We start from the raw sequence: 19,925 nt of genomic DNA, 5'->3' as shown, positions 1-19,925 counted from the left end.
CTGTGGCATGAAGACCCTGTGTGGGAGAGACCAGCAGTTAGCATAGTAGCTATGTCACTGGACTCCCATCTAGCATGTAGTTAGTTGACCATGGTTCGAATCCTGGACCCAGTGGCTTAAACTCATGCCAGGCACGTGTGCATGTGTGCCCAGGATCCCAAGAGGAGAATGGAGGAGAAGGGATTGCGGCGTGGCCATCCCCCATGGAGGGATTGTCTTCTTGCTTTCTGTCTCTCTGTCTCTCTGTCTCTTTCTGGCGAGCGCACACCCTATAGCAAAAACCTCAACAACAACAAAAAAATAGCCTGTGCGGGATGCCCGTCTCTCTCTCATGAAACAAAATTTTAAAAAAGTCTTGGAAAGCCAACAGTGAACAGTATTTGGAGGGTGTTACTGTGATTTTCCTTGCTACTGTACAGGTTTCTCGAGATGCGGCACTTTGCTGGACTTCCCAGCTGTGCCAGCCCGCATCCACATAGCCGTGTCCTCGGCGGGGCTCCTGAGTCTTACCTCTTTCCTCAGCTTTCCTTCTCAGCTTACTCTCTGGTGTCCTCATCTAATCATTGCCGGCCTCAGCAACTTACGCCATGTGAATGAATCCTAAATACAGGATACATCTCTATGCAGTTTACGTAAGACATGTATGTGTTGTCTGTGTTTTCTTTGTCAAATTAGTGATCACTGCTTAAATATGAAAAGAAATACGACTTTTCCCACAGGCTGAGATGAAGCAAATCTAGGAAAGCGATCTCGGCTTTGGTATTGGCCTTGTTTGAGATCCATGCCTGCCTTTATTGTAACTGTTAACATCTCAGAAACTGAATGTTCATGTCTCTAAAATAAAGGAAGTTGAACTTCGTACATTTTTCCAGCATCCCCAAGTTCTAAAATGCTATCATATTGTATACATTATATGTTTTTACCTCACTTAATTGACCCAGAAAACTATATTAGAATTCCTACAAGTAAAATTTTGTTTGCTGTGTTTTTTCTGATCTCTTTTGCTCTGTACATTAGATATTTTATAATGAGGAAATATTTTAAACACAAAGGGAAAGGAATCCTGTAATGGACGCTCATATTATTTATGATACACACTTCGTATGCAGTGGGTGGTAACAAATACTCCTGGAGTGACCTGACATAATCGGGCAGTTGGTGTACAATAGTAATAGCTGTGGTTTGCACAGTGTCCAGCTGGGGGCGCACTTGCACAGTGGCGAAACCGACCCTCGGTTTAGGCGGATTACCCCGTTTAGCGCCTCTCAGTGTACAACTCTAGCATTGTGCAACTGCCTAGCACATTTCCAAAAATAATCTATTTGCTCCTCGTTAACCACGCTAAATGAGCACAATCGCGCATGTTACAAACCTCAATGTGAGGGCATTATTAAAGAGCTATTTGGAAAATTGCAATATTTAGGTCACCTACAGATCATTATAAATCTCCCAACTCTTTTTTACAGGTCGTAGAGATATTTCTAAACCACGCCATTGAGGATGGCAAAGTAGTGGTCTGAATTAACTCTCCCAAGTTGTTGTACACTTTGTTTCACTAGCTAAGCACTTTATGCAAACACATACACACACACTCATACACGGCTAAGAATTTTACACACACGCTTACACACACACTCATACACACTCTCATGATAAAAAAAAAAAAACATCATGAAACACAAAAGGCTGGTCCCACACACTCATACTCTTTACCTATCCCCTAGAAGAAACTACTGTTGACAGTTTCATGAGTCTTCTGAAATTTCATATACAGGCATAGCCCTAGGTCCATAGGGTTTCTTATCTGTAAATACTATCATAAACACACAATTTACAAAATGACTTTTTTCAGCTAATATCTTTTTTTTAAGAGAAATTTTTTTCTATAGAGTGTGTGCACTCACCAGAGAGACAGAGAGACAGAAAACAAGAAATCACACCCTATGGAAAATGGCCATGCTGCAATCCCTTCTCCTTCATCCTTCACTCGGGATTTTGGGCATGCATACACACATGCCTGGCGTGAGTTTTAAGTCACTGGGTCCAGGATTCGAACCACAATCGACTATGTGGGAGTTCAGTGATGTAACCACTATGCCATCTGCTGGTCCCTCAACTAATATCTTCTTATACCTGCATATATAATGGTGCTTTATGTAGTCTTCCACAATTTAGTATGTTAGCTAGCAGATTTTTTTTTTAAAGTTCTTTATTAATTTAACACAACAGAGATAGAGACAGAGAGAGAGAAAGACAGGCACTCCCAAAAGGGTCTTCTGCTGTGATCTACCTCCAGATTAGCCAGCCAGGATTTCAGGCACACACGTGCACACACGTGCATGTCTGGCATGTACAGGGAGGCCTTGGGACACAAACCTGGGACCCTCGCACGTGGCTTAAGCATCTCGGAGCATAGTGTTATCACTGTGTCACCGTGGCTGGCCAGCCGACAGAGCTCTTGACAAAGAACCTAATGCCAAAATGTTTCTGAACAGACAACTGGAACCTAGCCTAGTGCACAGCTCCAGTTTCTGCTGCCATGTGAATGTGTTTTTAGTGGAAAGCCACAGAAAGAAGCCTAGAATCTCAGTTTTCCTGTGATCTGTGTGCACGCGCGGATGGAGAGTTATCACAGGGACAAGGCTTTCGTTTGAGAAAACAAGCCTGTTGGGGCCAGGTGTTCATTAAAATTTGATCAGAGAGACACACGGAGAGAGGAAAGTGAGAAAGGAAGCCACAAGGTCCAGAGCAGAGCAACTGGACCCACACGAGAATGCACAGAGCACTCCTCCGTCTGCCAGCTTCCTACCTTCAGGCAGGATGCGAACAGCGGAATTGCGAACCGTGAACAGCTCTGTTTTGCGTGTTTTGCGGAACCTCCAGTTTTCCAGCGACTATGCTCCTGTACCTTCCCACCCGCAGGGCACAGCTGCTCCTGTCTCCTCACAGCCTCACCAGCTGTTGGGGCGTTTTTATCCTTCGGTCACAGCCATTCCACCCGGGGTGAGTCAGACCTCACGTGGGCTTGGTTTGCATTTCCGTTTTTATCAGTGATGCTGAACATTGCTTCATATGTGTTTTGGCTATTTGAAGGTCTTCCTTTGAAAAGGATCTGTTCAGATTAATACCCTATTTTTAAATTGAACTATTAAATTAAAATTTGCTTTTTGTTTTGTTTTGTTCTGCTGGTGAACCATTTGCATTTCTTATATAATCAGATTAGTAATCTATTGTTGGATGTATTGTTTTAAAATATTTTCTCCCGGGATCAGAGTAATGGTTGTGTTGCTGGGGTCCCACATAGTTGATCATGGTTCAAGTCCCAGACCTGGCGACTTGAAACTCACGCCCACGCATGTGCATATGTGCCCAAACTCCCGAGAGGAGAGTGGAGGAGAAGGGATTGTGATGTGGCCATCCCCTGTGGGGGGTGATTTCTCACTTCCTGTCTTTCTGTCTCTCTGGCAAGCGCATACACCCTATAGCAAACAACAACAACAACAACAAAAATATATATATTTTTTCTTCTTCATATATATATTTTCTCAATTTTATAGGTTGTCTCTTTTTTAAAAAAAAGGAATTATTATTATTATCATTTTTGGAGAGAGAGAGAGATTTTTGCTATGATTTGCTAGAGATTTTTAGAGAGAGAGATTTTCCCAGTATGTGGGAGTACAGTGATATAACCATTATGCCATCTGCTGATCCCTATTTATTATTATTTAATTTGACCAGAGACAGAGAGAAAGAGAAAGAGAGAGTGGTAGGAAAAGTGAGAAAGCAAGCCACCAGGTCCAGAACTCAACCATGGCTGGCTGTGTGGGAGTCCAGTGCCTTAACCACCACACCACCTGCTGGCCCCTGCAGGCTGCCTCTTTACCCTATTTATTATTCCCTTTGCTGTACAGAAGCTGTTTAGCTTGGTGCAATCCCATTTGTCTGTTTTCAATGTTGTTGACCATACTTTTGATGTCTTGCTTTAAAAAATCTTTGTCTGAACACTGAAGTATTTCTCGTTTTCTTCTGGTAATTTTAGGGTTTACACTTAATTCTTTAGTCCATTTTGAGCTACTTTTTGGATATGGTGAGAAGAGGTCTACTTTTATTCTTCTGCTTAAAAGTACTAAATTTTCTCGAAGGGAACCAGCAGTTAGCCACTCATTTTCTGAAGGGCTTTGTCAAAAACCAGTTAGCTGGAAGTCTGTGTGTTCACTTCTGGGTCCTTTGTTCTGTTCCCTTGGTCTGTGTCTGGTGTTGTACCAGTGGCCCGCAGTGTGGGTTCTTAGGGCTTTGTGATGTCTGTGGGAGTCGGACACAGTGATCTTCTCAACTTTATTTATTTATTTCCGGGTTTCTCGTGTCCCTGCATTGATGCCTGGGTGTCTGGTGGAGCATCGCGTTGTCCCTGTTTTATGGAGTAGTTTTATAGGGGAAGAATTCTTCTCCGGATGTGTCCCTTAGCACTGGTTGGACACTGTGTTTGGCTTTGTTCTGGCTGGGTTTGTAGCGTAGTCTCTGTGGTTTCTACATCAGCGGTATCTGTGAGTACATTTGTGTTGAAAGCTGTCAGTGATGCAGCTTTGTTGGGTGTGGACCAGGTTCCTCTCATGCTGGATGGGGGTCTTCAGTGAATGGGGGCCCCACTGTACAAAGAAACATCTCCAGGAAAAGTGGCTGTAACAGGTGCCAGGTGTGGGGGTGCTAGCGACCTGAGACTGGGTGAGTTATGTGCTGGCACGGGGTCCAGCAGGTTGAAGGGGTGAGCTTGCCACCAGTGACCACTACCGCACCCACACTGCTGGCCTCGGTCTGTCTCCTGGGTGTCATGTGTGGGGGATCCGCTGATCCAGAGGGCAGGGTCACCAGCAGTAGTCGCAGGGACAGCCAGGCCCATGTTCTCAGGCCCTGGGTAGTGTTAGCGTGGTGTTCCAGGGCCTGCCTAGAAGGTGTAGGTCCACCGACAGCATAGTGGCAGCTGCCCTGTGTGGGGCGTAGGGAGCCCCTTCATTTCAGGTAGCTGTGTGGAGGTCTCGGCTGAGAAGAAGTAATGTCCTTCAGCTTGAGCCTGTCACAGAGATTCGGAGCCTGCATGGCCCAGGGGGGCAGGCCCACAGCGAATGGCTAGCTGCTTTCTTTGCCAGTTCTACACATTCACAGGGGCCCAAGGAAGTGGCCTACCTCAGCCTGCCATTCCACCGAGACTAGGACGTGGAGACAAACGTATCTGGGTGCTCCACTCCAGGCCCACACATTCCCAAGGACAGTCAGGGTCCCCCCAGCCCCCAGAGCCGTGCTCCTAGCCACCTGACCATGCTGAGCTGGGCCAAGCAACCCCACCGCACCTCCGTACTCACCTGCAGACACTTCAGTAGAACCTCCCACAGTATCCCTGCGGGCCGTCACTGAAGGGGAGGGGTCAGCACCCTGTCTGAAGACTGGGGGACAGGCAGTATAGAAGTTTTAGTCTTAATGTATTTGAAGGCCTCATTTTCTGGTGGGGTGTGGACAGGCCGCCTCAGTCACTAGGGCCCGCGTGCTGTTCCCCCATGTCTCCCGGGCGTCTTCCCCTCTCAGTGCACCAGCTGTTCTCTGGGATGCCTGGGTTCAGATTTGTCTTGACTCTGTGGCTTTCAGGTTGTTGAGAGCGCAGGTGCCCAAGGTGGAGCCGGGCATTTCCACGAGGAAGTGTTCTTGCTTACCCTGTCCCCACAGAGGAAAGCTCCCTCTGCTGCTGGACTCCTCTGAGTCTGTATTTTGTGTCTGTCTCTGTGTCTGCATCGCATATCGCGTTGCCTCAAGGGTTTCTCCCTTCCTTGCCGTATTCCATTGGTCTCTTCGCTCCTCTGCTTGAAATGTAGCCGATGGTCCTTTATTTATGTATTTACTTATTGTTTTACTTTCTTTGTGGACAAGAGTTGTACTGAATGTCTCTAGTAACTATCTTGTCCTCTTGGGACATAATTTTTGTTTATTTGTTTGTTTGTATGTTAAGAGATAATTTTGCTATAGGGCTTGTGCGCTTGGCAGAGAGACAGAGACAGAGAGACAGAGAGCGAGAAATCACCTCCAGGGGGATGGCCATGCTGCAATCCCTTCTCCTCCACTCTCCTCTCAGGATTTTGGGCATGCACACACACATGTGGTGTGTTTGTTTTAAGCCAGTGGATCTGGTACTCGAACCATGATTGACTACATGGGAGTCCAGTGATGTAACCATTATTCCATCTGCTGGTCCCAAGGGACATAATTTTTTTCCTGGAAAGTTTCTTCTAACTTTGATCCAAGTCTTCCTCCCTGGAACCCCTACCTACTAACTCTTGTCTTGCTCAGTAAGAGCACAATGTCAACTCCACCTTTTATATAATCATTAAGCTATAGTCAAAGAAGACTATTATGCTTCTCACCCTCTTCAGCAGGTGTCCTCCTCCCCAGCAGGTGTCCTCCTCCTCACCAAGTATCCACCTCTCAGGTGTCTTCCTCCTCCCCAGGTGTCCTCCTCATCCCCAGGTGTCCTCCTCCTCACCAAGTATCCACCTCACCAGGTGTCTTCCTCCTCCCCAGGTGTCCTCCTCACCAGGTGTCCTCCTCCTCCTCACCAGGTGTCCTCCTTGCCAGGTGTACTGGTCTGCAACAGGTGCCCTACCCCCTAATCGGGTCCTCTTTCCAAACAGGTCTCCTTCTCTTCAATAAATGTCCTCCTCTCCAACAGGTTTCCTCCCCCTCAGCTGGTGTCTTCCCCCTCAGTAGAGGTCCTCCTTACAAACAGGTGTCCTCACCCCCAGTATATACCCTCCTTCCCATTAGGTGTTCCCCCTACAGACAGGTGTTCTCCCCCCAGTAGGAGTTCCTCTCCACCAAATATGGTGATCCCTCACCCCATCGCTACTTCCTCCAGGAAGGAAAGGAGGGAGAGATCAGGTGTCCTCCTCCACCCCAGGTGTCCTCCTCCTCCGCAGGTGTCCTCCTCCCCAGCAGGTGTCCTCCTCCTCACCAGGTGTCCTCCTCCTCACCAGGTATCCACCTCACCAGGTGTCTTCCTCCTCCCCAGGTGTCCTCCTCCTCCCCAGGTGTCCTCCTCCTCCCCAGGTGTCCTCCTCAACAGCAGGTATCCTCCTCCTCACCAGGTGTCCTCCTCCTCCTCACCAGGTGTCCTCCTCCCCAGCAGGTGTCCTCCTCCTCGCCAGGTGTACTGGTCTGCAACAGGTGCCCTACCCCCTAATCGGGTCCTCTTTCCAAACAGGTCTCCTTCTCTTCAATAAATGTCCTCCTCTCCAACAGGTTTCCTCCCCCTCAGCTGGTGTCTTCCCCCTCAGTAGAGGTCCTCCTTACAAACAGGTGTCCTCACCCCCAGTATATACCCTCCTTCCCATTAGGTGTTCCCCCTACAGACAGGTGTTCTCCCCCCAGTAGGTGTTCCTCTCCACCAAATATGGTGATCCCTCACCCCATCGCTACTTCCTCCAGGAAGGAAAGGAGGGAGAGATCATTAAATACCAACTCTATAACCAATGATAGGTTAGGTGTTCTCGCAGAGGTCATCTATGAAGAACTGATTAGTCTCTTTTGATAGTTTGGAAGACGGAAGCCTGGAGATATTTAGAGACTTGTCCCAAATTAGGATTCTAGCTGAGGGTTCTAGTTTCCTGTTCCAGGCCCCCTATGCTACCCCAGGCTACCTCCCTGATGCCTGTGTGTCCACAGTGTCTGCACCGCACCTGGCTTCGTGCTGAGCACCCTCCGCCTTGTGCTGCCACAACCTGTGCATGGTTCTTCTCTTTACCATAGACTCTGAAAGCCAGGAGCAGGTCCTATCTTCCTGTCCCCTAAGGGAAGCATCTTCTCTAGCTCACAATATATTATTGTTTTACCGTCACTGAATTGCAGGTTGGACATGCTCTGTGTTCCATCACAAGAACATGTGGGACTGCTTGGCGTCTCAAGATCTCAATATCTCAACCGCGTCCTTGCACCGCTTACGTAAACTCTCACCCCCTCATCCAAGCAGCACTTAATGGCCCCCAGACCACTGACCCCAGCTCCAATCACTGCTACTCTCTTCTTATCACATCCCCCTGCATCATCTGGAGGAACAGAGAACAGCACTGTGCCACAAATCCAGGTCAATGAGGATGAAATGCTATGGTGTGAATGTCCCCTTCAAAGCTCACGTTGAAATTATTATTATTATTATTATTATTATTTTGAGAGGGAGAGGCTATTTTGCTATAGGGTGCATGTGCTTGCTGGAAAGACAGAGAGAGAGGAAAAGTGAGAAATCACTTCCAGGGAGATACTATGCCACCGTCTCTCCTCCTCCATTTTCCTCTTGGAATTTCGGGCATGCACAAACATACACTGATTTTGAAGCCATGGGGTCTGAGACTCGAACCATGGTCAGCCATGTGGGAGTCCAGTTCCTTAACCACTACACCACCTGCTGGCCCCATGTGTTGAAATTTAATTTCCATGATGATGGCACTAAGAGATAGGGCCTTTAAGAGGTGACTGGGTTGTAAAGAATGTATGATGGATTAATTCCACTATCACAAGAGTAGGTCGAGTATCCTTTGATTCCTGATCAAAGGAAATCCCCTCTTGTTCTCACGCACACTCTCCTCTGCCTTCTACTGTGGGCTGACCCTCACCAATGACCCTCACCAAATGCCAGCACCATGCCTTTGGACTTCCAGCCTCCAGAGCCACAAGTCAGGTAAGTCTCCTTTCTTTATAAATTACCCACTCCATGATATTGTGTTACAACAATAGAAAATAGTATAAGATAATGCCTGTTCAATGAGGCCTCTCCACATCGGCAACGATGTCTAACAGTTTTCTCCAACTTCATAGACTTTCAGTTGACGTCTGACTTTCTCAGCCTTTCCCTGATGGGGTCAGTGAAGACCCAGTCCCCCTTACTTCCTAAGTCATTACGCTCCAACTTCATAGACTTTCAGTTGGCATCTGACTTTCTCAGCCTTTCCCTAATGGGGTCAGTGATGACCCAGTCCCCCTTACTTCCTAAGTCATTACCAACAGGGCAGGGAGAATACTTGCCTGGGTAATATTTTAAGACACTAATACTTTAATCTTCCTCTTTTGCCTCCATTCAAGCAAGTTACTGAAGCTGTAAACATTGCCTCAGGGAAGAGAACGCTAGGCAGACAGAGCAGACAGCCTGCTGGAGTTCCCGTTCTCCATTGTTTTTGTTGGACTTTCTGGGCCAGATGGAGGAAAGGGATTAAATAAAGAAACAGAGTATTGAATAAGCAGGAGGCAGGGAAGAGCTTCCCATAGAATGCATGTGCTCTCCCTTCCTCAGGCTCTGCATCCCTCCGTCTTGCCTCCCTCTCTCACGCACCATTTTTTAACGACGTTCCTCTGTGTTTTGCCTCTGAATTTGTCCATGTTACTGCTTTCGGGTTGTCTGGAAAGTCATGATGGATTTTTCTATGCAAAAATATGTCATGACTTATCTGATGACCCAGTATTTCTGAAATGTACATAGGTAATTTCCCAAAGCAATCTTATGTTTGTTCAATGTTTAGCTATCTTCCTAACCTTTACTAAACAATTTTTCTCCCCAAAGTGGTCCTTACAAAAAGTCTGCAGAGCAGATATTACTATAATCCCATTTTCCTGATGAGAATGGTGGTTCATTGATGAGCAGTTGTTTGAAGTCTGCAAGCAGCAGACACTGAATGCTGGCCAAGGACATGCGCCGTTTGACTTCCGGTTAGTGCTTGGCCCAGCACTCCCTGGGACCTACCCACCATATTTCAAGATGCCCACCTACTCACACTTCCTTCTGAGGAATTCCTATCTGGAGCCTTTACCATCCTGAACAGTCATACTCTGGACAGGGTATCTCTTCCCAGCTCTGGTCTCAGCTGAATAGAAAGGGCATGAGCTCCCAACCCTTTCAGGGTTAACCAGGATGGGTAGAGAGCCAAAGGGTGTTCGGAGAGTTAGAACGCCATGGCGGAGGTTGGCACAGGATTTATGGGCCATGTGTAAGGCAAAGGGAGACAAAAGCCAGCAGGGAAAGGGCAGAATGATGAACACAAGAAACAGAAGGGTAAGGTCCCCAGCCCTGAGAAGGAAATAGAGCGTCCTCAGCTTTTCAAAACTGCCAGATTGAGGCTTTCTGGATCTTTGAAATGACCCTACTTTCTTGAACTGGCTAGTCCAGATTGTGCCATAATTTAGGTCTAACCCAAGTCTCAGTGAGGTCAGAATACTGAACACCAAGTGGAGTCTCTCCTACAAAGGGTGTTGACTAAATAACTCAGACGCCACTACCAATGGGCCTTATCCAAGTACTGGGTCCACAGAAAGGTCATTACTTATTTTTGCATTCAAAAAACTTAGAAAAATACATCATGACTTTTCCAACAACCCAGTAGGAGCAGGAGTGGCTCATGGCCCAGAGATGATGCACTGCTCCACTCCCACGTGGGGGCCGCTGTCCAAGTCTGTCCAGTCAGCCTAAGGCACTGCAGGCAGGTATGTGAGTGCCCAGGGTCTGACGGGCTGGGGGACTGGCGTAGGGGCTGCAGCGAGGCCTGACACTGTGCAGGGTGCTTATCGCTCTCTTTCTCTCATGGGTGTGCACACTCTCAATCATGAATAAAAAGAAAAAAAAATAGAAGCATGGAATACATGCAAGAAATAAAATTATTCCTTTTCTTTTCTTTTTTGGAGAGGTTTTTGCTATAGGGCGCGTGCGCTCACCAGAAAGATAGAGATATAGAAAACGAGAAATCACCCCCCAGGGCAGATGGCCACATCGCAATCCCTTCTCCTCCATTCTCCTTTCGGGATCTTGGGCATGCATGCACACGCGCCCAGTGTGAGTTTAAGCCCCCGGGTCCGGGACTTGAACCGCGGTCGACTGCATGGGAGTCCAGTGACATAGCCATTACGCTAACTGCTAGTACCTAAAATTATTTCTTTTGATGTCCTTTCTTCAATATGTACTTCTTGGGATTTTAACTATTACGTAATCCTTCTTTTACTTTAGGAAGAAGTTTATTACATTTTCAATCTGTCATTCAGCCTCATTGCTCACATAAAACTTGACTTCCATATTAAAATATTAATTAGCACGTTAAATTGTGATTTATATGTGCATTTGTCTCTCCACTAGGCTGTGACCTCCAGGACAGAGGAACTAGTTGCTTGTCTTTGACTCTCATGACTAATACCACACCTGTCATGCCACAGGAACCTGATAAATACATGAAGAATGAGTGAGTGGGTGAGCGAGCACACAGTCAGCCCTTTGTACCACGAGCCTGATAAATACATGAAGAACGAGTGAGTGGATGAGTGAGCACACAGTCAGCCCTCTGTACCAGAGGATCCCCATAGATACATGAAGAACGAGTGAGTGGATGAGCGAGCACACAGTCAGCCCTCTGTACCGTAGGAGCCTGATAGATACATGAAGAACGAGTGAGTGGATGAGCGAGCACACAGTCAGCCCTCTGTACTGTAGGAGCCTGATAGATACATGAAGAACGAGTGAGTGGATGAGCGAGCACACAGTCAGCCCTCTGTACCGTAGGAGCCTGATAGATACATGAAGAACGAGTGAGTGGATGAGTGAGCACACAGTCAGCCCTCTGTACCAGCACTTCTCCATCTCTGGATTCAACCAACCGTAGATAAACAGTTTTTGAAAAAATAAACTACAAAAAATAGCACAACAATAAAATGATACAGCTATATATATATTATACTTGTCAGTTATATGTTACACATCTAATTATATATACACATATGACAAGTATTGACATATTACATACATCATATTACATATGATAGATAATCTAGAGAAGATTGGAAATGTATGGGAGGAATAAGGAAGAAGAAATAGGAAATTATTTGTGGAAGATCACATGGATGCTAGTACCTTTGAGCCAATATACAGTGTATTCTGGATCGGGAAACCCATTTGGTATGCTGCAATGATGCTGAATGAGTGTGAAATAAATAAATGTAATAAAAATAATAAAGCATATGAGAGGGTGTGCATAGGTTATATGCAAATACTATATTGTTTTATATCAGGGGCTTGAGCATCTACAGCTTTTGGTATCTGAGGGCCTGGTCCTAGAATCTGTCTCCTACAGACACAGAAGGAGGACTGCTCATATCAAGTACAGCTTTACCTCGGTAAGGGGTACTAATACGTGTCCTTAAAGCTAGAATAACATGAAAAGCTCCATTACTGACCCACACTCATATTTGCTACCCTCGCCTCAAGGGAGCAGGCAGGATAAATAAGTAAGGCATAGCACTATGAGTACATGCGATTCGGCAGTCTTTGAAAAGTTCATGGAAAATGTGTGTTATGGAAATCTACACACAGATTTTCAAAGTTTTGCACCCAAAACAGCTCATACTGTATTTCCATTTTTTCATGGACTTTTTGAAGTCCTTTCTTAAATGTCCTAGGTGGAATTCCAAAGCCGAATTATGGACTCCCTGTGGCATGATCTCCACATCCTCTCATGGCGAATGCCACTGCTGTGTGGGCCGTGGCTGTGGAAGCCTACGTAGGCACTGGGACCTGTCTGCCACCTGCCTGACACAGGATCCAGATGGCCTGCATTTGAATCATGGCTTATACGATGACTCTCCTTTCTTAAATTTTTTCTGTAAATTTGACAGGCTTTCTAGAACACGGCTATGGGGATTTTCTTCTTCTTTCTTTTTTAGTTTAATTATATTTATTTATTTATTTTATTTCTTGTTATTTTATACATTCAATCACGATATTTAGATTAAAAGTGACTATTCCAACATGTGTACATTTCTCCCCAGTCCAGTTGATAATACTATAAAATTATCTTCAACAGACTTGTTTTCTTTTTTAAGCATTAATGGGACAAAAGAAATGTGGCTATGGGGATTTGTCTCCTGAGGTCCAGAGGCATTGTGGAAGTGAGCATGTGCCTAGAAAGAAGGCCACTTTCGTATATCGGCCCTGTAGGTCAGCTGGGCAGACATAATTGATGTTTCCAACAATTTTGCAAGGCAGTGATAAAACTCATTAAAAAATATAAACCTTCAATGAGATAAATTATATTAAAAACAAAGATAATGGAAACTCAAATCTCATCACTTCCTAATCCTTTTGCTATATCTTACTATTATCCATATTTGTGAGGTTTTTTTACCTACCCCATAAGGCATGTGCACTTCCTGGAGAGAGACAGAGAGAGGGAAAGCGAGAAATCATCCTCTGCGGGAATGATCATGCCTCAATCCCTTCTCCATTTTCCTCTTGAGATTTAGAGCATGCACACACATGCACCTGGTGTGATTTTCAAGCCACCATGTCTGGGACTCAAATCACGGCTGACCTTGTGGGAATCCAGCACCTTAACCACCCAGCCACCTGCTTGCCCATCATGAGGTCATTTCTGTGCATTGTGTTCGTATGACGAAACTAGCCCATCACAGTGTGCTACTGTGCAGCTCTTCCCAACCCACGTGCAGTGACGTCATTCAGCAGCCTGATGCTGGCGCCAGTGGGAGGGCTCAGCACTCAGCCAACACTGCACATCAGGACCAGCCCCTGCGCCCAGAGCCTTTTGTTAACAATTAGCAAGCACACCATGGCCGCTGCAGTACTGAAATGAGCCCGTCAATCTCAGCCATGCTTCACTATGAGAATTAAGCATTCAAATGAGGGCAATGTTTTAGAATGTGCTTGGAGGGTGCAGTGAACATCTGCTCAACCTTTTCAAATGCCTAAGAAAGAAAAAAAAAGCATAAAAATCTCTGGAGTGGGAGCTCCCCTTCTTCATGATATGAAAGCCACCCTGGGTAGACCCTGACTGCTGGAGACACTCACTCTCCCTGAGAAGCACTGCATGGAACTTAAGCTCAGAAGAGATTATGTCTCAACTGCATTTTAATACTCTGGCTGCAAACCTTTAATGAAAAAGGCAGGAAAAGTACATTAAAACCTCATACTGATCCATCAGGCTTTTTATGATCCTAGACATTAAAATGGAGTGATAAACTAGAGGCTATTAACTTCCTGTGATAACAGCAGGACAAATAAACAGGAAAATGTAAAAAAGAAAAAAAGTGTAGGTATGATCTTAAGTAAGCAGACTGCAAGGAAGTCACTCCTCTTGGGACTGCATCATTTATCAAAGCAATAAAAAGGTCAGTGATTTCAGCCAGAGCCTAGTGTTAGACAAAGGCACAGCCTTATAAATCAGATACCTCACATCCCAATGCAATTGCTAACATCCAGTTCTCTTGAGGTAGTTTGCATGTGTGAATTCAAATTAAACCAAGAGAACATTGCTAGAATTTTTTTTTTTTGGAAAGGTTTTGTTTGGTATAGGATGCATGCACTCGCCAGCCAGACAGAGAGAGACAGAGAGACAGAAAGCGAGAAATCACCCCCCAGGGGGGATGGTCACACCGCAATCCCTTCTCCTCCATTCTCCTCTCGGGATCTTGGGCACACACGCACATGTGTCCAGTGTGTTTTAAGCCACCAGGTCCAGTAAACCGTGGCGGACTACGTGGGAGTCCAGCGACATAGCCATTACGCTAACTGCTGGTCCCACATTGCTAGAAATTTATGAGATAAGATTTTTTTTCCACCCCAAGTTAGGTCACAGTCCAATGTTCCAAGTCATAGATCACTTATTTACTTCTGTCTAGGAGACTATAAAAGACTTCAACTGTTGGTGGGAAAATGGAATTAAAATATGAGTTAATTTGGGTGCAAAAATATTTAAATTCTTAAATGGTTTTTCTCATCGTATGCATTTCCCATGAACTCCTCGGCATCTCCTTGTATATTGCTAAGGTGGGTGATAATGGAAGAGAGTAAATGCTTGCTTTAAAAAAAGAAATCACATCCCCATGTCTGGTTACCCTGCCTACTGGGCCATCGAAGCCTTTTGGTCAATGCTCATCCTACGAAATTTCGTTCTGGTGGTGGGATTCACACACGCGGATCCTGGGAGAAGCAAGGCCGGCAGGGAAATGCAGGAGAAGACCTGCATGCACACCCATGTGATTCTTCCAGAGCCCCTTTCATCCCGAAGGACACTTTGAAAGACATTTTCATCAGTAAAGGAGTGTTTCTTCGGCCAATTCTGGAAGAATCAAGAAGTCCTACTGGGGACAGCATTGCCTGTTTGAAGAAGACAGCTCGGTTGTCTTATTCGATGGCCTAATGGCCTGCATTGTGCGATTATCTGCTTTTGCAACTGGGATCCAGAGAAGGTCAGTCTTTGCCAGGCATTCAACTGGCTGGGAGTGCTCTGATGAGAAGAACACAGGACTATTTCTATCATGGGGTCAGACATAACAGGAAGATGAGAGTAAGCACATGTGTCCCGACAAACAGAACCAGGACAACTGCTTATGAGGGCAAGTCTACGTTGAGGGGAGGGTTACGGCTCAGACTTGAGGACCATGGTATCGATATCTCCAAGAATGTAGTGAAGACAGTCACTCACCATGGACAGTCACAAATACTCAAAGAACATCGTTTGGATGTGACCGTCAGCGTGACCATTGTAGGAAGGAAGAGATGTCCCAACAAAACGATGTCTGTCTAATTCTGTTCACCTGATAATGAATGACAGAGTTAGCCAGCATGCTCCACTCTCATCACACTGAAAACAGTTCTCTCCTGAACTGAGAGCTACGTGGAGACCTGAACATCTGAGTATGGAAGAACTGGGCAACACAGGTTCACAATGATGTGAGGGTATACATACACGACCCAAAGGTCTCCATGGGAAAACTTCTCAAAGTAACAGATGAATACAGTGAAGTGCCAGGATTCTAAATCAACATCCAAAAATCTATAGCATTTCTATATATGAACAACAAGCCGACGGAGGTAGAACTGAAGAAAAATATTCCTTTTATCATAGCCACAAAATGTACCTAGAGATAAACTTAACCAAGGAAGTCAAAGCTTTTTACAAGGAAAACTATGAAAATCTTTAAAAAGATGGAAAAAGACACAAAAAAGTGGAAGGACATCCCATGTTCCTGGATTGGAAAAATTAATATAATCAAAATGGCATTCTACCTAAATTAATCTACATATTTAATACATTTCCAATCCAATTAGCAGAGACATTCTTCACCAATCTAGATAAGCAAATTATATCATTTGACTGGAGTCATAAAAGATCCTGTATTGCCAAAGCAATCTCGTGCAGGAAGAGTGGAGGGGGCGGCATCTCACTCTGACCCCCAAATATCTATAAAGCTGTGATTATCAAAACAGTATGGTAGTGGCACAACAACAGACGGGTGGACCAATGAAATTGAATAGAGACCCCAGAAATAAACACCAAAACATACAGTCAGTCAGCTGATTTCTGACAAAAGGTAACAGAAAATCCAGTGGGAAAGGAAAACCTCACTAGCAAGTGGTGCTGGAAAAACTGGGTATCCACCTGCAAAAAGATAAAACTGCATTCCCATCCTTCACCATTAACAAAACACAGCTGAAAATGGTGGATTAAAGATCTGAACCTAAGACCTAAAACTATAAAACTACTGGTGGAAAACACTGGGGAAACTCTGGGAGACACTGGGGTAGCCAAAGATTTCTTTAAAAATATCTCCAGGGACCAGCAGTTAGCGTAATGGCTATGTCACTGGACTCCCATGTAGTCAACCGCGGTTTGCGTACTGGACCTGGTGGCTTAAAACTCACGCTGGGCGCATGTGCGTGCGTGCCCAAGATCCCGAGAGAACAGAGGAGAAGGGATTGTGGCATGGCCATCCCCCCTGGGGGGTGATTTCTCGCTTTCTGTCTCTCTGTCTCTCTCTGTCTGTCTGGCAAGTGCATGTGCCCTATCCCCTTAGAAAAAAACCCTAAAAAAAAAAAAAAAAAAAAAAAGAAAGAAAAAAAGAAAAGATCTCCAAAGCAAGACAATAATCCCAAAATAGACAAGTGAGATTACATCAGATAAAGAAGTTTCTGCACAGCAAATGACACAGTAATTAGTGTAAATCGATAACCCTCAGAATGGAGGAGTATTTTTGTAAACTATGCCTCAGACAAGATAGATATTAAAAGATAGAAAAATGAGCTGAACAAAAAGCTCTCTAAGGAAGACATATGAACAGCAAAAAAAGTATACTAAAAATGTTCAACATTCCTCATCATAAGGGGCTGCAGATTAAAACCACAATGCAACACCTCCTAAACCTGACTTGCCGCGGCCGTTGCCATGAAAGCCCTGGTGCAGCGCGTCACCGGGCCAGCGTCACAGCTGGAGGAGAGCCGGTGAGCGCCATTGGACGGGGCATCTGTGTGCTGCTGGGCATTTCTCTGGAAGGTACACAGAAGGAACTGGAGCACATGGGTCAAAAGATTTTAAACCTGCGTGTGTTTGAGGATGCGGGTGGGCAGCACCGGTCAGAGTGTGATGGACACAGTACCGGGTCCGTGTGTCAGCCAGTTCACCCTGCAGTGTGTCCTTACGGGGAACAAGCCCGACTTCCACCTAGCGATGCCCACGGGGCAGGCAGAGGGCTTCTACTACAGCTTCCTGGAGCAGCTGCGCACGATGTACCGGCGGAGCTCATGGAAGATGGCAAGGTTGGGGCCTACACGCAAGTGCACAGAACCACGGACCATAGAATTGGAGTCCCGGCTCCGGGTGCTGCGACCCCCGACCCAAAGCTGCTCTCAAAGCTTGAAAACCAGCAGCAGAGGAAAGAAAAGACCAGAGCTAGGGGGCCTTCTGAATCAAGCAAAGAAAGAAACGCTCCCCGAAAAGAAGACGGCTGTGCCAGTAGAGGGGCAGAAGGTGACACGTCTTCTGAACGGGAGCTGCCGACTGAACGCGGGAACTCCGTGCATTGTCATTGGGCAGAACTGGATCTGAAAAACAAGATGCTAAGCACCTACACTGCTTTTAGAATTTGGAACTGAAACGTAAGAAAGGAAGCCAGAATAAAGAAATGAGGAACCTGAATAGCCCTGCAAAAAGCAAAACCAGAAACACTAAGGGACTATTACCATTTCTGTTGCTGTGGTCTGAGGCAGCAGGTGGTGCCCCTGTGGGGGAGTGCACGTGGTGGAGGGCAACTCCTATGCCGCCCTCAAGGAAGGCTGTATTGGTTCCCGCCCTGTCTTGGCTTGCTTTTCCAACAGGCTGACCCAACGTCATTTGTCATCAAGGTCACTGTGGTGTATTCGTGTCCATGCTGCATCTCCAACACTTTCACCTGTTCAGGCTCTTTCCAATACTGGTTCCTAAGTCAGGGTCCATGCTAAGGTGTAAAAAGAACAATCATTAATGATAATGTATTATGTGGGATCTTTGCATCTTGTAAATTTTCTCTTTTTTCTAAAAATAAATAATAATAAAACCTGAAATCTCAACAAACCACTTTATTAGAAAAAAAAAACAAACAAACATCTAACCCCTGTCAGAATGGCGAAGATTAAAAATACAGAAAATGGTAAGTGTTGGCGGGGTTGTGATGAAAGGAGAACTCTCCTACACTGTTGATGGGAATGTAAATTGGTCCAGTCACTGTGGAAAATGATGTGGGGGTTCCTCAAAGACCTACAAATAGAACTACCACATGGTCCAGCAATTCCACTCCTGGGTATCTACCCAAAGGACAGGAGAATGCTCAGCTGGAAAAGTGCTTGCACATCTATGTTTATTGTGGCATTATTCATGGTTGCTAAGACATGGAACCAACCTAAATGTCCACAAACAGATGAATGGATTGAAAAAGTGTGGCACATATACTCCGTGGAAAACTATTCAGCCAGAAAAACAAACAAACAAATAAACAAACAAACAAAACAAGACCCTGGCATTTGATAGGAAGTAGACAAATATGGAAGATGTATTGCTGAGTGAAGCAACTCAGGCTATGAAAGAGAGACACTGTATGTCTCCACTTAACATATACTGACTGTCTGCACTCTATGGTAGAGACTGAAAGACTGGAGGTCATAAAAGCAGTGAAAATAGTTATGGACACTGGAGACAGAGTGGAAGGAGGGTGGGAGAGGAAAAGAGTACAGGGAAGGAAATCAGGGAGAACAAATAGAGAGGCGAGACATTTGTGGGACACCGAGATGGTTTATTACCTGTTGATGATAACACGTATGGTATTCTCAACCGGACTGGCCTGAGGTGTATTTCATGTTGGGTAAACTCTCTTTATAAAGCAAATCATGTATAGTGACCGAATGTTTAAAATAATAATAATTATTATTATTATAAAATGGAATTTTTAAAACAACAACAACAACAACAAAAAGAAATCACATTGAGGGGCCCAGCAGATGGCATAGAGATTAAGGTGACTGAATCTCACAAGGCTGACTATGGTTTGTGTCCTGGACCAGGCAGCATGAAAAACATGCCATCTGCATGTGTGTGTGTGTGTGTATGTGTGGTGTGTGTGTGTGTGTGTGTGCTATAGCCACAGTTATTGAGAGAATGAGAAGGACTTGCAGTGTAGCCAACACTTCTAGGGATGATTTCTCACCTTTTCTCCCTCTCTCTGGTGAACACACATGCCCTATAGCCAAATTTATTTAAAAAGAAAAAAAAAGAAAAGAAAATCACAATGCTCACTAGCTATGATACTGAAAATAAACATTCACTCAGGTGCTATATTAAATCCAACCACAGGGGGTTGAACGTATCTTGGGGGACAAGTCCTTGCTCTTATCACAACTTTCTTTCTCAGCTGAGCTCTAGAACTCGGTGCACTCACTTCTACGAATGCTCAGAAAGGCCAGCAGTTTCACCTACATCTTTTCTTTTTTTCTTTTTTTTTTGGAGAGATTTTCACTGTAGGGCGCGTGCGCTCGCCAGACAGACAGAGAGAGACATAGAGACAGAAAGCGAGAAATCACCCCCCAGGGGGGATGGTCA

The 19,925-nt window shown here is 45.3% G+C and overlaps 1 pseudogene; it reads left to right on the top strand.

Moving 5' to 3' along the window:
* Positions 1–17,243: 17,243 nt before the first annotated feature.
* LOC102492346 (D-aminoacyl-tRNA deacylase 1 pseudogene) lies at positions 17,244–17,950 on the top strand (annotated as a pseudogene).
* The last annotated feature ends 1,975 nt before the right edge of the window (positions 17,951–19,925 follow it).

This window comes from Tupaia chinensis, unplaced genomic scaffold (assembly GCF_000334495.1).
Source record: "Tupaia chinensis unplaced genomic scaffold, TupChi_1.0 Scaffold000070_1, whole genome shotgun sequence".
NCBI classification, from domain to species: Eukaryota; Metazoa; Chordata; class Mammalia; order Scandentia; family Tupaiidae; genus Tupaia; species Tupaia belangeri.
Note: the sequence above shows the minus strand (reverse complement) of the source record. Positions and strands in the feature narration are given on the sequence as shown.